Genomic DNA, 13,552 nt, shown 5'->3' with positions numbered 1-13,552 from the left:
CAAGTGAGCGTGTCAAAATAGATTTTTTTTTTAAACCAACAAGACCACGCAATTTAAAAAAAAAAAATTCTCAACAAACCTATCCTTTGTGCATTTCCTAGCTCTGTAACTTATCATCTGAATAAATCCATACCTGCGTTTCTAACTTAAAATGTAATTCAATTCTAGGTACACACTTTCTTAAAACTTCCCACCTACAGGACAACACTATGAAGGGTTGAAAAAAAACTTTCACTCTGTCCGAAAAAGTGGGTGGAGCTAAACAGCAGACAGCTCCACCACTTTCTCAAACAGGCTTTCAGACACATGGAAAAATTCATTAATTTCCACCTCAAATATTCGGCAGTCAAAAATCACACAAGCACTCTCATTCAAAGACAGATATTCACAAAAGTCTCTCTTCATTCAACAAAGCTTATTGTTTGGCCAGCTCTATTTTTGGATCCATACATCACATCAGTTTTTTTTATTTCTTACATATTGATTTACTTCCTCTGTTAATTTTACGTGGGCTCGAAAAATCGGAACCCAGGCCTTTTCTATTACTTTCTTTTTATTTTACCTCTTCTACCTGGGTCTCTGTCTATAAGACACTCCTCTAGACATGTTATTCTTTCTAAATTAAATGAACCATCAGGTGGAAATGGCCTGTTTCCATCCGTAGTCCATTTTACCCATTTTTTTTTAGGTGGTCAATTGAAGACTGACCACAATCCTGGAGCATAAAATAGGCTGATGTGCCCTTTGGTGGTGTTTAATTTGCTCAGGCACCCATTCTGGATAATTAAGATTTTTCACAGTTTCTGATCTCACAATCCTTTCAGTCAACCGAGTTCTCTACGCCCACTTCTCCTGGCCGTCACGTGGCCTGAAAAGGCTCTTAATTCGGGCTCAGTCTGGGTGTGTGAGATATGTTGACACGAACCAACCGTAATTGATCAATCAGTTACTGTTTCTTTTCTCAATCAATCCTTGTTTTTCCGAATCACAATTTTCCCTAGTGACTCTTCCCATTTCTCTAATTGCAATGTCGCACAAAAGTACTGAATACAACAGTATAACAAGGACAACTAAGACAATTAACATCCACGCGGGTATACAAATCATAGCATTAAACTCTATCTAAACACATAGTCAATTCTCAATTTGCATTGTACGCTACTACAGACCGAGTCCTTAACTTATCTTAATAAAACTTATGGTCCTATCACACAAGGACCCAGATCCTATCACACAAGGACCCTGTCCCTTCTAAGGCAGTCCTATCACACAAGGAACTTTTCTTTAGGGACTTGTATTATCCTATCAAACAAGGATAATCTTAATTTATGGTCCAAACACACAAGGACCCTGATCCTATCACACAAGGATCATCGATCGATAGCGCTCTTTTTACCTTTTACTAATGAAAATCTCCCCGGGCTGTTTCAAGATCGGATATTTTCAGGATCAGATCCCTTCTGCGTACAAGCTGAGAAGGAAATGATTACAAAAATAACTTTGGCTCTTAAATGGCGAGTCTCGTATATCACAGTACCTCCACTGTGGACAACAGATTACACATGCGATTCAACAGTAAAGAGACCTCTTGTGAGCAAAAGGCTCACCTTATTCTGGCCAGTTAAACCCTTCACTGAAGAGGCACTATGCCAGCATCTGTTCACTCACAGAGTAGAGAGTAAGCAATCTCGGTGGGACCTCCAAGAAGTAATTGTCGAAATCTCGACTCTCAATATACGACTGACACAATCAGCTCCGGTAGCTGTTCCTTTAATAAGCTTTACTTGCAGCAAGGAAGAGTCTCGCTCAGTCAAAGGCTAAGCGAAAACTCCTACAGTGGTACAAATTTACAATATCTTTATACAGTAGAACAAACAAGTTATGGTTCCATCACGTGTATCGGTTCTGCCCTTGCGGTCAGCAAATACAGATAAAGAGTTCTCCAATTTAATTAGTACCACATCCTTGTTTGAGTCTTTACATATCTGTACAACCTTTATCTAGTCCTTCTAAGGTCTAGCATAGCAACAGGTTATTAGTAGTACAGGGGAGTACAATGGGTAGTACTTATTCCAACAGGACATTCTTTCTGTTATCTGGTGGTTAAGCCTCCGGCTGGGTGGGTATATTCAAGGTTCCCTCACTCATACAGATGGCTCCTGCTTTTCTCAATTAATCAGCTATCAGTAGTTTCAGTCAAAGTTAGCATGTTTATGCAGAAGCAGACTGTTCGCTGCAGGGGCTTCTGGGAGGACCGGGACTCCATTTTATTTCATTGCCAAAGGGTACATGTAACAGGAAATGTAACTTTAAAAGTACATTTCCACAAGTGTCCTCGACTCCATTCCGCACCATGCTACCCACCATCATCTCAGCACAACCCCAGCCCGGCACGAGGTAGAAAAGGCCATCCGTCAGCTGAAGAATAACAAGGCAACAGGAGCAGATGGAATTCCCGCCAAAGCACTAAAGCAGGGTGGAGAAACATTATTGGCACGAAACATGAACTCACGTCTCTTATCTGGAAGGAGGAGAGCATGCCAGGAGATCTCAGAGATGCCATAATCGTGACCATCTTTAAGAAAGGGGACAGGTCCGACTGCAGTAACTACAGAGGAACCTCCCTGCTGTCAGCCACAGGGAAAATGATCACAAGAATCCTCCTCAATCATCTTCTCCCTGTGGCTGAAGAGCTCCTCCTAGAGTCAAAATGCAGATTCCATCCGCTAAGGGGTACAACGGACATGATCTTCACTGCGCGGCAACTTCAAGAAGCACCAACCCTTGTACATGGCCTTCTTTGACCTCACAAAGGCCTTTGACACTGCCAACCGTGAGGGATTATGGAGCGTCTTTCTCTGTTTCGGCTGCCCTCAAATGTTTGTCACCATCCTCAGTCTGCTCCTCTGCAAGGTAGAGGTCAGTTTGCCAAACAACAGCGCCACCCTTGTCAGCAGGTTGGATGGCAAGGTTGGGGTATATCTATGTTCCTTTGTTCTTGTAAGATTTTCCCTCTCTGGCATTAAATTGACAGCAAGACTTTTAAAACAATTTGGAATAAGTTTATCAAACACACACACATGCACGTAGCCTATCGGACAAAACAAGTCTACGTGTATCTTATGGATTCTACTTAATTACAACAGGTAAAGTAATGTTTCCCTGTTAAGAGCCATTTTGTATCCATTTTGTGTTCATGAGTTTATACATACTCACCAAATTCATCTCTATTGCATACATCCCATAACAATAGTCTCGAGTCCATCACACATCATAATTTTATCATTAACTTACACTTTTGTTCTTATAGATTCCCCGCCTTGAGGGGGAAATATCCTTATTGACCCCTCATTTGATTTATCTCCTCAGGGCTCGCAGAAAAAAATCAAAAAACAAGTTATTATTTAAATGCAGAAAGATTGCAAAGTGCCGCAGTACAGCAGGACCTGGGGGTACTTGTGCATGAAACACAAAAGGATAGTATGCAGGTACAGCAAGTAATCAGGAAGGCCAATGGTATCTTGGCCTTTATTGAAAAGGGGATGGAGTATAAAAGCAGGGAAGTCTTGCTACAGCTATATAAGGTATTGGTGAGGCCACACCTGGAATACTGCATGCAGTTTTGGTTTCCATATTTACGAAAGGATATAATTACTTCGGAGGCAGTTCAGAGAAGGTTCACTAGGTTGATTTTGGGGATGAGGGGGTTGACTTATGAGGAAAGATTGAGTAGATTGGGCCTCTACTCATTGGAATTCAGAAGAATGAGAGGTGATCTTATCGAAATGTATAAGATTATGAGGGGGCTTGACAAGGTGGATGCAGAGAGGATGTTTCCTCTGATAGGGGAGACTAGAACTAGGGGGCATAATCTTAGAATAAGGGGCCGTCCATTTAAAACTGAGATGAGGAGAAATTTCTTCTCTCAGAGGGTTGTAAATCTGTGGAATTCGCTGCCTCAGAGAGCTGTGGAAGCTGGGACATTGAATAAATTTAAGACAAAAATAGACAGTTTCTTAAACGATAAGGGCATAAGGGGTTATGGGGAGCGGACGGGAAAGTGGAGCTGAGTCCATGATCAGATCAGCCATGATCTTATTGAATGGCGGAGCAGGCTCGAGGGGCCGTATGGCCTGCTCCTGTTCCTATTTCTTATGTTCTTATATGTTAGTTCAGTTTTCTAAGGAGTTTTCTCAGGAGCAGATCATGATGATCGCCATCACTACAATTATGGCTTGTGCCAGTATCATAAACATTGAGAGGCTCCTGAGCCAGGGGTGTTGTCCTACATTATACACTGTTTCCCACTATGGGCTGACTCCTAGCTTTTGTATAGCTCTGCTGTTTATGGCATTATAATCGAGCGACTTCTCATCCTCGGTGACTTCAACCTCCATCTTTATTCATCTTGCTCTCTCTCCTCTGAGTTCACTAACCTCCTAGCCTCCCTTAATCTCTCCCTCCATGTAAATTCCTCAACCCATATTCAAAGCCACCCCCTTGACTTTGCAATCTCTTGTAGGATTTCTATTTCAATTGTATCAATTAAAGTTAAAGCCATTTCTGACCATTTCCTTGTATTGCTCTCAACCCACATTCCCCTTCCCTAATCCAAACTTACTTCCTTCTGCATCCGCCCCTGGAAAAAAAACTCTCCAAACTCTTTTACAACTGCACTTATCAACTCAAAACTGTCAAACCTTTGGCCCTTTTTTAACAATGACATTTCTGCAGCCACAGATCTACTCAAACACACTCTCATCACCACCTTTGATGCCCTAGTCCCTATTAAAAAGATTACTCTCTCCCACGCTGGCCGTTCCCCCTGGTACAGCCCTAATCTTTGCTCCCTCAAGTCAAAAGAGCGCAGACTTGAGTGGATGTGGCAGACAACTGGTTTAGCCATGCACCACCAGATCTGACTCGAACACATCATCATCATAGGCAGTCCCTCGAAATTGAGGAAGACTTGCTTCCACTCTAAAAGTGAGTTCTCAGGTGACTGTACAGTCCAATACGAGAATTACAGTCTCTGTCACTGGTGGGCCAGACAGAGGTTGAAGGAAAGGGTGAGTGGGGAGTCTGGTTTGCCACACGCTCCTTCCGCTGCCTGTGCTTGCTTCCTGCATGCACTCCACGACGAGACTCGAGTTGCTCAACGCCCTCCCGGATGCACCCTCCACTTAGGGCTGTCTTTGGCCAGGGATTCCAAGGTGACGGTGGCGATGTTGCACTTTATCAAGGAGGTTTTGAGGGTGTCCTTGAAATGTTTCCTCTGCCCACCTGGGGCTCGCTTGCCGTGTAGAAGTTCCGAGTAGAGCGCTTGCTTTAGGAGTCTTGTGTCGGGCATGCGGACAATGTGGCCCGCCCAACAGAGCTGGTCGAGTGTGGTCAGTGCTTCGATGCTGGGGATGTCGGCCTGATCCTTGGATAACGTGGACCACTTTTCTTACCTCAGGAGCCTATTATCAGCAAGGGGACATCAATGACGAGGTCCAACACCGCCTCCAGTGTGCCAGCGTAGCCTTCGGCCGCCTGAGGAAGAGAGTGTTGGAAGATCAGGCCCTCAAATCTGGCACCAAGCTCATGGTCTGCAGGGCTGTAGTGATACCCGCCCACCTGTATGGCTCAGAGACGTGGACCATATACAGTAGACACCTCAAATCGCTGGAGAAATACCACCAACGATCCTACAAATCCCCTGGAAGGACAGACGCTTGAACACGTAAAACATTATCGATTCCTACCCTTGTCTACAAAAACTGCTCACTGTTCCAGGATCATTTTGGATTGCAAAAATAATGTCAGGCTACTATTCTCTACTGCTAACCATCTCCTTAAACCTCTCTCCCCTGTCTCAATCACACCATCCTCCAACAATAAGTGTGAGGAGCTCATGGACTTCTTTGTCTCAAAGATTGAGACCATCCGATCAGCTGCCTCTGCGAGTTCCCTTCCTTCCCCTAGCCCACCGGGGCCCAACTTCATCTGATGCTCCCACCTGCCCTAGCCCTAAATTCACATCTTTCTCTAGTTTCTCGTTGATCTCTGCTCTTGATCTCTCCAAGCTCATCTTGTCCATGAGACCCACTTCCTGCTCCCTTAACCCTATACCCACTAAACTGCTGACCACCCAACTTCCTTTTCTGGCTCCCATATTAGCCGACATTGTTAACGGTTCTCTGTCCTCAGGTACTGTTCCCTTCTCCTTCAAATCTACTGTCATCATCCCTCTCCCCAAAAAACCAACCCTTGAACCCACTGTGCTTGCTAGCTACTGCCCCATCTCCAACCTCCCTTTCCTGTCCAAAGTACTTGAACTTAAGGGGTTGAAAGTGGATGGGCAATGACAGACATTTAGAGACCGCATGGATGAACTACAACAATTGTACATCCCTGTCTGGCGTAAAAATAAAAAAGGGAAGGTGGTTCAACCGTGGCTATCAAGGGAAATCAGGGATAGTATTAAAGCCAAGGAAGTGGCATACAAGTTGGCCAGAAATAGCAGTGAACCTGGGGACTGGGAGAAATTTAGAACTCAGCAGAGGAGGACAAAGGGTTTGATTAGGGCAGGGAAAATAGAGTATGAGAGGAAGCTTGCAGGGAACATTAAAGCGGACTGCAAAAGCTTCTATAGATATGTAAAGAGAAAAAGGTTAGTAAAGACAAACGTAGGTCCCCTGTAGTCAGAATCAGAGGAAGTCATAACTGGGAACAAAGAAATGGCAGACCAATTGAACAAGTACTTTGGTTCGGTATTCACTAAGGAGGACACAAACAACATTCCGGATATAAAAGGGGTCAGAGAGTCTAGTAAGAAGGAAGAACTGAGGGAAATCCTTATTAGTCGGGAAATTGTGTTGGGGAAATTGATGGGATTGAAGGCAGATAAATCCCCAGGGCCCGATGGTCTGCATCCCAGAGTACTTAAGGAGGCGGCCTTGGAAATAGCGGATGCATTGACAGTCATTTTCCAACATTCCATAGATTCTGGATCAGTTCCTATGGAGTGGAGGGTAGCCAATGTAACCCCACTTTTTTAAAAAGGAGGGAGAGAGGAAACAGGGAATTATAGACTGGTCAGCCTGACATCGGTAGTGGGTAAAATGATGGAATCAATTATTAAGGATGTCATAGCAGCGCATTTGCAAAGAGGTGACATGATAGGTCCAAGTCAGCATGGATTTGTGAAAGGGAAATCATGCTTGACAAATCTTGTGGAATTTTTTGAGGATGTTTCCAATAGAGTGGACAAGGGAGAACCAGTTGATGTGGTGTATTTGGACTTTCAGAAGGCTTTTGACAAGGTCCCACACAAGAGATTAATGTGCAAAGTTAAAGCACATGGGATTGGGGGTAGTGTGCCGACGTGGATTGAGAACTGGTTGGCAGACAGGAAGCAAAGAGTAGGAGTAAATGGGTACTTTTCAGAATGGCAGGCAGTGACTAGTGGGGTACCGCAAGGTTCTGTGCTGGGGCCCCAGCTGTTTACATTGTACATTAATGATTTAGACGAGGGGATTAAATGTAGTATCTCCAAATTTGCGGATGACACTAAGTTGTGTGGCAGTGTGAGCTGCGAGGAGGATGCTATGAGGCCACAGAGTGACTTAGATAGGTTAGGTGAGTGGGCAAATGCATGGCAGATGAAGTATAATGTGGATAAATGTGAGGTTATCCATTTTGGTTGTAAAAACAGAGAGACAGATTATTATCTGAATGGTGACAGATTAGGAAAAGGGGAGGTGCAATGAGACCTGGGTGTCATGGTACATCAGTCATTGAAGGTTGGCATGCAGGTACAGCAGGCGGTTAAGAAAGCAAATGACATGTTGGTCTTCATAGCGAGGGGATTTGAGTACGGGGCAGGGAGGTGTTACTACAGTTGTACAGGGCCTTGGTGAGGCCACATCTGGAGTATTGTGTACAGTTTTGGTCTCCTAACTTGAGGAAGGACATTCTTGCTATTGAGGGAGTGCAGCGAAGGTTCACTAGACTGATTCCCGGAATGGCGGGACTGACATATCAAGGAAGACTGGATCAACTGGGCTTGTATTCACTGGAGTTCAGAAGAATGAGAGGGGATCTCATAGAAACGTTTAAAATTCTGACGGGTTTAGACAGATTAGATGCAGGAAGAATGTTCCCAATGTTGGGGAAGTCCAGAACCAGTGGTCACAGTCTAACGATAAGGGGTAAGCCATTTAGGACCGAGATGAGGAGAAACTTCTTCACCCAGAGAGTGGTGAACCTGTGGAATTCTCTACCACAGAAAGTTGTTGAGGCCAATTCACTAAATATATTCAAAAAGGAGTTAGATGTAGTCCTTACTACTAGGGGGATCAAGGGGTATGGCGAGAAAGCAGGAATGGGGTACTGAAGTTAATGACACTGTCTGCTATGGTACAGTTATGCTGGTCTTTCTGTATCCAGCATTGGATCAAAATAAAAAGCCATGAACTCATTAAATGGCGGTGCAAGCTCGAAGGGCCGAATGGCCTACTCCTGCACCTATTTTCTATGTTTCTATGTTTCTATGAACGTGTTGTCGCCTCCCTAATCCGTGACCACCTTTCCATGAATTCAATATTTGAATCCCTTCAATCTGGTTTTTGCCCCTGCCACAGTACCAAAACAGCACAAATGACATCCTTTGTGAGTGTGACAAAGGTAAACTATCCCTCCTCGTCCTTCTGGAATGGTCTGCAGCCTTTGACACAGTTGACCACTCCAACGCCTCTCCACCAACATCCAGCTAGGTGGGACTGAACTCGCCTGGTTCCATTCTTATCTATCTAATTCAGAAAATCTAATCTAAGCCAGAAAATCTCCTGCAATGGCTTCTCTTCCCACTCCTGCATCGTTACCTCTCGTGTCCCCCAAGGATCTATCCTTGGTCCCCTCTTATTTCTCAGCTACATGCTGCCCCTTGGTGATATCATCCAAAAATACAGCGTCAGTTTCCACACGTATGCTGACGATACCCAGCTCTACCTCTCCACCACTTCTCTTGACCCTTGCTTGGTATCTAAATGGTCAGATTGCTTGTCCAACATCGAGTACTGGATGAGCAGAAATGTTCTCCAATTAAATATTGTGAAGACCGAAGCCATTATCTTTGGTCCCCACCACAAACTGCATTCCCTAACCACTGACTCCATCCCTCTCCCTAGCATCAATCTGAGGTTGAACAAGACTGTTCGCAACCTCGGTGTCATATTTGACCCTGAAATTAGTTTCCAGCCGCATATCCATGGCATAACTAAAACCGCCTTTTTCCATAACATTGCCCGCCTCCGCATCTGCCTCAGCTCTTCTGCTGCTGGTACCCTCATTCATGTCTTTGTTACCTCTAGACTTGACTACTCCAACTCACTCCTGGCCGGCCTCTTACATTCCACACTATGTAAACTTGAAGTTATCCAAAACTCAGCCGCCCGTGTACTAACCCACACCAAGTCACAATCACCCATCAGCCCTGTGCTTTCTCACCTACATTGGCTCCCGGTTAAAAACACCTTGATTTCAAAATTCTCATCCTTGTTTACAAATGAGTCCAACCCCTTCCTATCTCTGTAATTTTTTTCAGCCTCACAACTCCACAAGATGTCTGCACTCCTCAAATTCTGGCCTCTGGAACCTCCCTCATTATAACTACTCAACCATCGGTGGCCGTGCCTTCAGCTGTTTGAGCCCTAAGCTCTGGAACTCACTTCCTAAACCTCTCCGCCTCTCTACCTCTCTTTCCTCCTTTAAGACGCTTCTTATCTCTTCGACCAAGCTTTTGGTCATCTGCCTTCATTTTGTCTTTTGTAGCTCGGTGACAAATTTATCTGATTTGTCTTGGAACACTGCTGTGCAGCACCTTGGGACATTTTACTATGTTAAAGGCGCTATATAAATAAAAGTTATTATTATTATTGTTCTGTCTCATCTGTATTAAATGTCTCTGTGAGGTGGATGACCACTGTAGAATGGATTTTAAACTTAGGGAGAGAGGGGAAAGTGGATGGCCAAAGTTATCCACTGCTCTCAGGGCCTCTGCTTGTTCGTAAATCATGCTGCAGCTCCCGCTTCCCCATCTTCCCTCCACTTCGGTCGTGGCCAGTATCGTTCCGATAATCATAAGGCTCCATATCATGATCCTGTGGGAAACAAGATCACTGTAGTGTTTACTCTTTGGCAGTTTTTAATGTGATACTATTTCTTGTACTTAACGCCCTTTTCCCCCGGTAACTGAATCAAATAAACCGCGAAGTTCAAACAGACTATAATCGTATGCAGTCCCCACCACCTGGGCTCAAAGGCATGCTTCTTTTTCTCATAATTTGGAATAATTACGGTGTCCCCGCACCTGATACTCAAAGGGACGTACTTTCTTGTCAAAGTACCTTTTAATTTGTCTTTTTGACTCCCCCAATTTTGTGGTCACAAATCGATTCATCCGATCAGTGTGATCTACCACTTGTTCCAGCCACTTGGAACTACATGTTTTCCTTGTCAGGGACTCATCCCTGTTAGTGTTCGCTGGCCTGCCATCCTTATAAGCCTCTCCGTTATGGACTGATAAGGGGAGACCCCTGTTGTTTTGTAAGGTGTGTACCTCATCGACATTTATCACATTGGCAACATGTTAGCCCATTGAGTGGGGTGGTCCACGCATAAGTTTTTTAACATTAACTTGAGGGTCCTGTTCCCCTTTTTGACCCCTCCGGAGAACTGGGGGTGGTGAGCAATGTAATTTGTGTTTTATCCGCAACATTTCCTGCAGGTGTGTAAAACTTTTACCGGTAAAATGCGAACCTTGATCGCTGTCCACTTGTACTGGTACTCCCCACTTACAAAACACATGATTTGATAGTGTTTTGGCTGCCATGATTGCAGTGTTGGAACGGCAGGGGAATGCTTCGATCCATTTAGTGAATAGATCCACCACCACTAGGGCATGCTGAAAATCGCCTTGTGTCTGTGGAAGCGGCCCAATGAAGTCTATCTGGAGGTGAGTCCATGGCCCTTGAGGTGGAGGCGCGCTTTGAAGCAAGGCTAGGTTAGTGCACGTGGGAGGATGGTGCTGCAGGCACGGTAGGCATTGTGCCTCATATTATTTAATTGTTTCTAATATGTCCTTACTATACAGTACAAATGCACATGAGGCCCATACTAGAGAGAGGGTCACTCTGTGACCAGCAACCTTTATTAGCCAGCACTGAAGTGGAGAAGATGGGTGGAGCTTCCCCTTTTATACCTGAAGGTCCAGGTTAGGAGTGTCTGCCACAAGGTCACCACCTAGTGGTCAGTGTTCCCACGGTGTACAACATTGGTCAGTTTATACATGGGTTACAATGACAGTTGAATACATGACATCACCTCCCCCGCAAAGTCTTATTGGGATCACAGGTTAAGTCTCTCTGGTGGTTTACACTCCCTTGTAGAGCGCCTGAGTTGGGGCTCCGGTTGTTGGGCGCTGGCCTGAGTGTCTGCTGTTTGCGGTGCCTCAGGCCTGTCCGGACTGCCCACAGTGAGTGGGCTCTCCTCCACTTGGTTCCGGTGTTCGGCCACCTGTGGTGGAGTGAACTCTACAAAGTGTTCTTCCTCTGCTTCTTCTATGGGGTTGCTGAACCTCCTTTTTGTTTGATCCACGTGTTTGCGGCAGATTTGTCCATTGGTGAGTTTAACTACCAGAATCCTATTCCCCTCTTTGGCAATCACAGTGCCTGTGAGCCATTTGGGCCCTGCATCGTAGTTGAGGACAAGGACAGGGTCATTGACATCAATAAATCGCGCCCTCGCATTCCCGTCATGGTAGTCACATTGTGACTGATGCCTGCTCTCAACAATTTCTTTCATGGTGGGGTGTATAAGGGATAACCTGGATTTGAGCGTCCTTTTCATTAGCAGCTCTGCGGGTGGAACCCCTGTGAGCGAGTGTGGTCGGGATCTATTGGTCAACAGGAGGCGTGATAAGCGGCTTTGTAGGGAGCCCCCTTGGATTCTGAGCATCCCCTGTTTGATTATCTGCACTGCTCGTTCCACCTGGTCGTTTGAGGCCGGCTTGAACGGTGCCATTCTGACATGGTTGATACAATTTCCTGCCATGAAGTCCTGAAATTCGATGCTTGTAAAGCACGGGCCATTGTTGCTGACCAAGACATCCGGTAGACCATGAGTGGTGAATATTGCCCGTAAACTTACTATCGTGGCAGAGGATGTGCTTGAATTGAGAATGTCACACTCGATCCATTTGGAATAGGCATCTACTACAACCAAAAACATTTTACCCATGAAAGGACCTGCGTAGTCCACAAGGATGCGTGACCATGGCTTGGCAGGTCAGGACCAGGAGCTAAGGGGGGCTTCCCTGGGCGCATTGCCCAGCTGGGCACACGTGTTGCACCTACGAACACAAAGTTCCAGGTCTGCATCTATCCCTGGCCACCAAGTGTATGACCTGGCAATTGCCTTCATCATGACAATGCCTGGGTGCTCATTGTGGAGTTCTTGGATGAACGCCTCTCTGCCCATCTGGGGCATGATTACTCGGTTTCCCCATATTAGGCAATCGGCCTGAATCGAGAGTTCATCCTTGCACTTGTGAAATGGTTTAAATTCCTCAGGGCATGCCCCGTACGTGGCTGCCCAGTCCCCATTCAGGACACATTTCTTGACTAAAAACAGTAGCGGGTCTCTCTTTGTCCAGACTTTGATCTGACGTGCTGTCACGGGTGAGCCTTCGCTTTCGAAAGCTTCAACAGCCATGACCATCTCAGCAGCATGCTCGGTTGCCCCCTCGGTGGTGGCTAATCGGAGCCTGCTGAATGCATCGGCGCAGTTTTCAGTGCCCGGTCTGTGCCGAATTGTGTAGTCATAGGCAGCTAACGTGAGTGCCCACCTCTGTATGCGAGCTGACGCATTTGCATTTATGGCCTTGTTGTCAGCCAAAAGGGACGTTAGGGGTTTGTGATCTGTCTCCAGCTCAAATTTCCTGCCAAACAGGTACTGGTGCATTTTCTTTTACAGCATATACACATGCAAGCGCTTCCTTTTCTACCATCCCGTAGCTCCTTTCTGCCTGGGACATAAGCTACCGGCTGTAACTGACCCTTGGCATTAACATGCTGCAACACACACCCAACCCCATAGGACGACGCATCGCACGTTAAAACAAGTTTCTTACATGGGTCAGATAGTATTAACAGATTGTTGGAGCATAACAAATTGCGTGCTCTATCAAAAGCCCTTTCCTGGCTGTCCCCCCAGACTCATTCGCGACCTTTGCGTAGGAGCACATGTAGTGGCTCTAACAGCATGCTCAATTTGGGAAGTAAGTTACCAAAATAGTTCAAGAGCCCCAGGAACGAATGCAGCTCCATCGTGTTACGGGGTCTGGGTGCTCTCTGGATCGCTTCCGTTTTGGATGCAGTAGGTCTGATCCCGTCTGCTGCTACCCTCATCCCCAGGAATTCTACCTCTGGAGCTAGGAAGACACACTTCACCTTTTTCAGTCGCAGACCTACCCGGTCCAGTCTGCGCAGCACCTCCTCCAGGTTGTGGA

Source organism: Pristiophorus japonicus, chromosome 12 (assembly GCF_044704955.1).
Source record: "Pristiophorus japonicus isolate sPriJap1 chromosome 12, sPriJap1.hap1, whole genome shotgun sequence".
Lineage (NCBI taxonomy): Eukaryota > Metazoa > Chordata > Chondrichthyes > Pristiophoridae > Pristiophorus > Pristiophorus japonicus.
This window is presented reverse-complemented; position numbering follows the sequence as displayed.